This window comes from Mobula birostris, chromosome 10 (assembly GCF_030028105.1).
Source record: "Mobula birostris isolate sMobBir1 chromosome 10, sMobBir1.hap1, whole genome shotgun sequence".
In the NCBI taxonomy this organism is placed as follows: Eukaryota; Metazoa; Chordata; class Chondrichthyes; order Myliobatiformes; family Myliobatidae; genus Mobula; species Mobula birostris.
Genome location: NC_092379.1, coordinates 43,870,630 through 43,879,955, shown reverse-complemented (window position 1 = coordinate 43,879,955; position 9,326 = coordinate 43,870,630).

Below are 9,326 nucleotides of genomic sequence, written 5' to 3'. Positions count from 1 at the left end.
TCCAATTATTTTAAAATGATGCCCCCCTTCCCCATTAGCCACTTCCAACCTGGGAAAAAGTCTCTGACTGCCCATTTGATCTATGCCCTTTTCATCACCTTCATCAAGTCACCTCTCACCCTCCTTCACTCCAAGGAGAAAAGCCCTAACTCATTCACCCATTCCCATAAAGACATGCTCTCTGATCTGGGGAGCATCCTGGTAAACCTGATAAAGTTTAAGGGAATGGGGGATTCTCAGATCCCTGTAAACAATGGACTCGGTACTGACTATGTCTGTGACTGCAGTGTGTTTGAATAATGTCTCACAGCTGCTTTCTTTGGAGCAAGATAAGGGTTAAGGTTCGTCCAGATCCACATAAGATGTCTCTGGGCTTTTCACACCTTTTGATTTTGACAAAAAGCAGTACCTGATGGAAATTAGACAGAACATTGCTTTCTTAATTAAAACACAAATTTGACTTATCTTTGTAATTATGTTGTGGCTCCAGCAAACCAGGTAGGACATTCCTTACTTTAATTCAGGTGGCTGGGGTGTCGATCAAACTGATTGTTCATTGTATCAGTAGTCCATTGACTTGGCCGGAATAATTATCAAACTGATTGTTCATTGTATCAATAGTCCATTGACTTGGCCGGAATAATTATCAAACTGATTGTTCATTGTATCAATAGTCCATTGACTTGGCCGGAATAATTATCAAACTGATTGTTCATTGGTATCAATAGTCCATTGACTTGGCCGGAATAATTATCAAACTGATTGTTCATTGTATCAATAGTCCATTGACTTGGCCGGAATAATTATCAAACTGATTGTTCATTGTATCAATAGTCCATTGACTTGGCCGGAATAATTATCAAGCTGATTGTTCATTGTATCAATAGTCCATTGACTTGGCCGGAATAATTATCAAACTGATTGTTCATTGGTATCAATAGTCCATTGACTTGGCCGGAATAATTATCAAACTGATTATTCTTTGTATCAATAGTCCATTGACTTGGCTGGAATAATTATCAAATTGATTGTTCTTTTGTATCGGTGGCCTTATAACTTCTGACAATTCTGACATCAGGCAGTGAATGTGTTGAACTGCCGGGGAGATCAGAAAGGTTCTCTCCCTGATGTCGGGTCCCAATTCACTCGCCGGCTGAGCTCGAAGAAATAAATGGGTGGAAAGATAAGTAACGATCTTTTTTGTACTGTTGTTCTTTGATCCAGCAAAGTTACGTTTACAAACCTCCTCTGCACCTTTCCAATCATGAAGCAACCAGAACACGACGCAATTGTGTTGTGGGTAGTGGGGAAGTGGTGTGGGATTAGAAAGAGGGCGATAGGATTGGGGAGGGATTATAAAGGGGTAGTAGAGAATGTGGTTAAGACCATAAGATGCAGATCAGAATTAGGCCATTTGGCCCATCAAGTCTGATCTGCCATTTCATCATGGCTGATCCATTTTTCCTCTCAGCTGCAACCTCCTGCTTTCCATATAACCATATCACAATTACAGCACGGACACAGGCCATCTTGGCCCTTCTAGTCCGTGCCGAACGCTTTCTCTCACCTAGGCCCATCTACCTGTACTTGGCCCATAACCCTCCATTCCTTTCCTGTCCATTTTCCTAATGAATGTTTTTTTCATGACAAAATCGTACCTGCCTCTACCACTTCTACTGGAAGCACGTTCCACACAGCTACCACTCCCTGAGTAAATCCCATTCTGTTACCCCTAAACTTTTGCCCCTTAACTCTCTTGTTCTAATGTCCTCTTGTTTGAATCTCCCCTCTCTCAATAGAAAAAGCCTAACCATGTCAACCCTATCTATCCCCCTCATAATTTTAAATACCCCTATCAAGTCCCCCCACAACCTTCTACGCTCCAAACATTAAAGACCTAACTTGTTCAACCTTTCTCTGTAACTTAGGTGCTGAAACCCAGGTAACACTGTAGTAAATCTCCTCTGTACTTTCTCTGTTTTGTTGACATCCTTCCTATAATTCGGTGATCAGAACTGTACATAATACTCCAAATTTGGCCTCACCAATGCCTTGTACAATTTTAACATTACATCCCAACTCCTATACTCAATGCTCTGATTTATAAAGGCCAGCACACCAAAAGCTTTCTTCACCATCCTATCCACATGAGATTCCACCTTCAGGGAACTATGCACTATTATTCCTAGACCACACTGTTCTACTGCATTCCTCAATGCCCTACCATTTACCATGTATGTCCTATTTTGATTAGTCCTACCAAAAAGTAGCACCTCACAGTTATCAGCATTAAACTCCATCTGCCATCTTTCAGCCCGTTCTTCTAACTGACCCAAATTCTCTGCAAGCTTTGAAAACCCACTTCATTATCCACAATGCTACGTATCTTAGTATCATCTGCATGCTTACTAATCCAATTTACCACTCCATCATCCAGATCATTAATGTATATGACAAACAACATTGGACCCAGTACAGATTCCTGAGGCACACCATTAGTCACTGGCCTGCAACCTGACAAACAGTTATCCACAACTACTCTCTGGCATCTCCCACCCAGCCACTGTTAAATCCATTTTACTACTTCAATATTAATACCTAACAATTGAACCTTCCTAACTAACCTTCCGTGTGGAACTTTGTCAGAGGCCTTACTGAAGTCCATATAGACAACATCTGCCACTTTACCCTTGTCAATTTTCCAGGGAACCTCTTCAAAAAATTCAATAAGATTTGCCAAACATGACCTTCCATGCACAAATCCATGTTGACTGTACCTAAACAGACCCTGTCTATCCAGATAATTATATATACCATCTCTAAGAATACTTTCCATTAATTTACCCACCAGTGATGTCAAACTCACAGGCTGATAATTGCTAGGTTTACTCTTAGAACCTAGCAATTTACTCTTAGGTTTACTCTTAGAACACCTCCACCACCATCGCCAGCAGCCCATTTGACGCACTCACCACTCTCTGCATAAAAAACTTACCCCTGACATCTCCTCTGTACCTACTTCCAAGCACCTTAAAACTGTGCCTTCTCGTGTTAGCTGAGAAAAAGCTTCTGACTATCCAAACAATCAATCACCATCTTATACACCTCTATCAGGTCACCTCTCATCCTCCGTCGCTCCAGGAAGAAAAGGCCGAGTTCACTCAACCTATTCTCATAAGGCATGCTCCCCAATCCAGGCAACATCCTTGTAGATCTCCTCTGCACCCTTTCTATGGTTTCCACATCCTTCCTATAGTGAGGCGACCAGAACTGAGCAGAGTACTCCAAGTGAGGTCTGACCAGGGTCCGATATAGCTGCAACATTACCCCCCCCCCCCCCCCCCCGGGGCTCGAAACTCAATCCCACAGTTGATGAAGGTCAATACACTGTATGCTTTCTTAACCACAGAGCCAACCTGCGCAGCAGCTTTGAGCGTCCTATGGACTCGGACCCCAAGATCTCTCTCATCCCCCACACTGCCAAGAGTCTTTTTCTTCATTAATCTTTTCATTGATTTAAAAAAAGCATAAATACAATCAAGAAGAGAATTAATTCAAATATATATATCAGTAACAATATAATCCAAGATTAAGATAGACATTGTCAAAATCATAGATATTGTTAAACTAGTATAAAATATATAATAAAAAAATGAAAATAACAATTCTCTTTGCAGTTTATGAAGAGAAAGGGAAAATCATTGGGTTTTAAATGAAAAGGAAAAAAAACCCACTGCACTAAAAAACAAAACAAAAAAAAAAGGACTGGGCATTCCATTTTGAGGATACAATCAAAAAAGAAAGAAAGAAAGACTTTCTGATCAAATCTAAAACTTTGAAAAAAGACTGAAAGAGTAATAAATAATTAAATGAAAATATTGGATAAAAGGTCACCATATTGCTAAGAGCCTTACCATTCATACTATATTCTGTCATCATATTTGACCGACCAAAATGAACCACCTCTCACTTATCTGCGTTGAACTTCATCTGTCACTTCTCAGCCCAATTTTGCATCCTGTCAATGTTCCGCTATCCACACTATCCACAACCCCGCCAATCATTGTGTCATCTGCAAATTTACTAACCTATCCCTCCACTTCCTCAACCAGGTCAATTGGTGGCCACCGAGAGGTCCTGTTGTCCTCTGCTGGATGGACTGTAGGTGCTCGTCAAAGTGGTCTCCCAATCTGGGCCAGGTCTTACAGGTGAAATGTTGCCTCACCTGGAAGGACTGTTTGTGCCCCGAATGGTAGTGAGGGAGGAGATCCAGGGGCAGGTGTGGCACTTCTCCTGGTGGCCACCAATTTTAATTCTATTTCCCATTCCCATTCCAACATGTTGGTCCATGGCCTCCTCTACTGCCGCGATGAGGCCACTCTCTGGTTGGAAGAACAACTCCTTATTCCGTCTGGGTAGCCTCTAACCTGATGGCATCAACATCAATTTCTCCTGCTTCCGGTAAAGACCCCCCCCCCCCCCCACTTCACCATTCCCCATTCCCATTTTGCTCCCTCACCTTTTCTCCTTCCCTGCCCATCACCTCCCTCTGGTGCTCTTCCCCCTTCCCTTTCTTCCATGGCCTTCTGTCCTCTCCTATCAGATTCCCCCTTCTCCAGCCCTTTATCTCTTTCACCAATTTCTCAGCTCTTTACCTCACCACTCCCCATCTCCTGGTTTCTCCTCTCACCCACAACCTTGTACGTCTTCCCCCGCCTTCTTACTCTGATCTCATCTATTTTTTTTCTAGTCCTGATGAAGCATCTTGGCCCAAAACGACAACTGACTGGTTCAAGCTGACAGGAAGGTGACAGTAACTCAAATCACCTCACGTTACAACAGTGGTGTGCAGAAGAGCATCTCTAAACACACATGTCGAACCTTGAAGTGGATGGTGAAGAATACCATTTTCACAATACCAGTAATATTATTGAAAAAAAAATAACGTTGACTTGCAGTCTATGCAGAAGTAGACATCATGGTACTTGCAGCTGCCTAAATTGACATACAGTGGCAGGAAAACGTTTGGGCACCCCTGGTCAAAATTTCTGTTACTGTGAATAGTTAAGTGAGTAGAAGATGAACTGATCTCCAAAAATCATAAAGTTGAAGATGAAACATTCTTTTCAACATTTTGAGCAAGATTAGTGTATTATTAGTTCTAACTTTGGTTAGTGAACTGCTGCATGTACTCTATTTTGCAGCAAGTGTTTCTCTGCCTATTGATGCAATGCTCACCATTAGCTTCGATTTTTTAAAAAATCTGATATTATATTTAAATTGTTTCCTGATGTTTCCCTGCTTATGATCTCAATGAGTCCACAACTGTATTTGCTGTTGAGAGTGTGAGCCACGTCTCCAACGAGGCCGTGACTCTGGCCGGTCGGTGTCCGACGAGGTTGGGGCTTTATGTGCGTAATTGGTATTTTGGGGGATATCAGTATTTCTTTCCTTCCCTGTTTGCCCTTCATCTGTTGGCTTACTGGGCCAATTAAGAAGGCATTTAAGAGTCTATTGCTTTGCTCAGCTGTGTGTTTGTAGTATTCTGAGCTTTAAGAATGCATTTAGTGAGTTATGGATCTGATTGCACTGTACAATGACAGCTTTTGATTATAATTACAGGAGAATGGTACCAGGAGGACAGTGTCAAAATCAAAATGCATTTCCTGCCACTGGGGATCTCAGGACATGTGTGATAAACAAAACAAAATGGTATGTGAGAGTCCATTTGATTCTTGCAGCTATTACTGCATTGAAGCAGGTGGATTTTAATTGGAAATTTAAGCTTCAAGTAGCAATAAATGAATAGAAACTAAGTAAAATTGTAGTTGATTTCACCCTGCTGAGGTATGTATTTTGAATGATAAATAACTGGTTGAATTGGAAGCTACTACCTATTATAACTTTGATTTGATTGCATCCCTAACAGAGAAAGTATCTGAGCAGAGTCATATTGAGGGCAGGATTCATGCGCTGAAAGATGATCTGAGGAAACATAAATCTTTTGTAAAGAAATTGAAGAAAGAGCAGAAGCTTCGGAAGGAGAGATTGAAGGCACAGGAGACCAGTCTCATTAAAGAGCTAAGGGTAAGATTATCGTCGTACCTTCTTACCTTGACTGTCCTACCAGTCTTTGATTAGGGCAATAAGAAAGTTGTATGTATATACTACTCCAAACTCAATATGCTCTCCACAATTGTTTAATTTGGAAAATTGTTGAGGAAATTAAGTAACACATAAAGGTTGCTGGTGAACGTTTATGTGTTTTGCTTGAAATTCCAGCACCTGCAGATTTCCTGGTGTTTGAGGAAATTAAGTATATGATTATTCAAAGGACTTGATCTGCCTTTATTCTTTTTGTTTCTGGTCCATTGCTGGAAAATCCTTTATATCACCCTCAACTCATTCTTAAGGCTCTTTGCATTGCTATATTGCTTCTGACTTTCGAAAGTCTTTGAAAAGTATGCAGCATTCAATAGTGCGTTCGGTTGTCTCTCCCCAATCGCTGCTATTCTCCTGCTTTGTATCTGCTATGTTAAAGCAGAAGGAGGCAACGCTTTCTGAAAGTTTGGAGAAATCTGGATTGTTGCAGTCTTTACAATTTATTTTTTACAGCATTTAGCCAAATTGATTTGCCATCCTCTGAATATTTTTAGTTGTCAGCCTTGATTAATTTACCAACTAAAATTGGATTTATTAAGTTGAAAATGCTTTTGCTGATTTGTTGAGTTTGCAGACACTGCCTTCGTATGCCGATGGAAACTGTTTCCAATATTCTGAGACATATGTGAATTTTGGACTGTACTTCATATTGGTTTCCTTCAGGTTTTTGGTGTTTTCTTAATTGTGGCTGGTTGATGGGTGGGTGAGCTGTAAATATTTTGTGTGTAAGGTGGGGTTGGGGGTTTTGATGTTACTGTCACTGGTCTGTTTTGCAGGTGAGGGGGTCGGGGATTGTTATTGTAATTTTTTTTCCTGTGGGGGAGCAGTGTGGATTTAATGCTATTGTCCCCGATTTTTCTGCAAGTGAGCAGGTCAGGGATTGTTATTGTCGCTGTTTTTCTCTGTGAGTCAGGGGATTGCAGATTGTTATTGTTGCTGTTTTTTTTATGTGAGTCAGGGAGTCGGGGATTGTTACTGTTTCTTATCTTTTTCGTACTGATGGTGGGGGAGAGTTGGTGTCTTTTCTTTCATCAACTCTCATGGTCTTTCTGTATTTCAGGACTATCTGGAGAAGACAAGTATCAGAGTTGTACGTGCATACTTTGACAATAAAATGAACCTTTGAACATTTCACCGTTTTCTTTCTCTTGTATTACCAGTCCTGTGATGAATCGATTAAAAGGACTCAAGCAAAACTAAGCAAAGTGTCCAGTTCCACCAAACCACAAATCAAAACCCCTTCCTCCATTGCTGCTGAGAAGCCCAAGGCTGAACCACTTTCTCTACAAAGGTAATGTCACTGGGCAATACAGCCTTAGTTGGAAAAAGACTTCTCAGAATATTGGTAGTATCACTGTTTTATAAGTTAAACATAATGGGATGCCTTCTCCCCTATTGAAAGTACTTTTTTTAAAATTAGGTTGCACGTGACTGTTGTTCATTTATTTAGCAGACTTCTTTAAAGAGTAGTACAGTATTTTCTACTGAGGAGGTGGAGCATGAAACAATGACAGTGACTTTTGAAATATTATTTCAGTAATTTTGTTTCTCTCTCTTTAGACACTGCTTCACCTGCTGAATATTTCTGTCATTCTCTTTACATTTCCAGCATCTGTGATATTTTGATTTCTGTTTTCAAAAAGTTTACCTAAATTTCTAGCAGGTTTTCTTTCAATAGCTGATTGTTCCATCCAGTGACATAATTCATTCAATTCTGCAGTTTAATGATAATCTGTAAAATTTGCTGTGCTGTTGAGACTCTGGGATTTGCCTCAGAAATGTTGTGAGTAGCTTACTGTAACGTGCACGGAATCAGGCAGAATTTGTGAAAAGAAAAGCAGTCTACAATGTCGATCTGCGATCCTCTGCTCTGCAAAATTCCAAAGACAATATGATATTTATCTGCCAAGCTCTTAAGCTCAAAATTAGTTTTCTGCTTTTTGTTTTCAGGACTGAATCTGCAAAGAGCTGGAAAGGGTGAAGGATCTAATGTGTCATTGAGTTGCATTGTTAAAAAGGGTACATCTGCATCTCAAAATGTTCTCTCTGTAAACACCTGAGATGACACATTCCAAAAAAATTGATAAAAGGAAGTCTTTTAAGTTGAAAGTTTAGAAGTATAAATACTTTTAAAAATTAGTTGAACAACTAAATTGTGTTTCTAAAAATAAAAAATAAAACTTACCTGCCTATTTCCTAAGCAAAGCTCATAGAACCATAAGAATAAATATGATGGGAACTATATCTGTGATGGTCGAGAAAAGACCTACCCATTCTAATTCCACGTCCTACCTCAGGCTCTGTAGCCCAGTTGATCGCAGCTCTTCAGATATTCATTTACTTTTTAAATATGAGGGGAATTTATACCTTGGAAGTATTTCAGATCCCTCTACCATCCTCTGAGTGAAAATACTTTTAATACTACCAGCAGTTACTATGGACTTCAGTTTTTTTTTAATCCCCTGTTCAGGAAATAAGTCCTTCTCATTTCTGCCATTTAATCCTCCCAACTGTATACATCTCAAGACTAGAAAACAACCCAAACTTATCTAATCTTTCCTCCATAGCTACAGTTTTCCAGGCTTAACAATATCTCTTGTAAGACCGACCTGGAGTCCCACAATCCAGGCTATTCACATGGTTCGGTATTGAAGGATTACTCTACCAATAGAGATGCAATGGTATTCGGAAGCCTGTCTGGTTTTATCAATGTAACAAATAATGTTGTCCTAATTTTAAAAAGAAGTAGGAAGTATTCTTCCTCGAGTTCTTGCCAATGTTTTTCTGGCAACCGACACTTAGAACATTATCTGGTCTGTCATCTCTCCATCACTTCAATCACTTACAGTTGCCTGGCCCAGATCACTTTATTTTCACTGTGGATTTAGTGTTTATACGTTTTCATCCCCTTCCAGGAAGTCCTTAAAGTTCTGCTTCTTTCTAGACAACAGACCTTATCAGTTCCCCTTCATCACCATCTTTCCTCACCTGGTAGAACTAGTTCTTACTCTCAAGTTTGACTTAGGTTTCTCCCACTTTCTCCAAACTAAAGGTGTAGCCTCGGACAGTTGCATGGGCCCCAATTAAACATGCCTTTTCAGCAGTTATAACTTACAAGTTCAGTATCTCCATTCCAGTACTTGTATCCTGGGAAGATTCCAGCA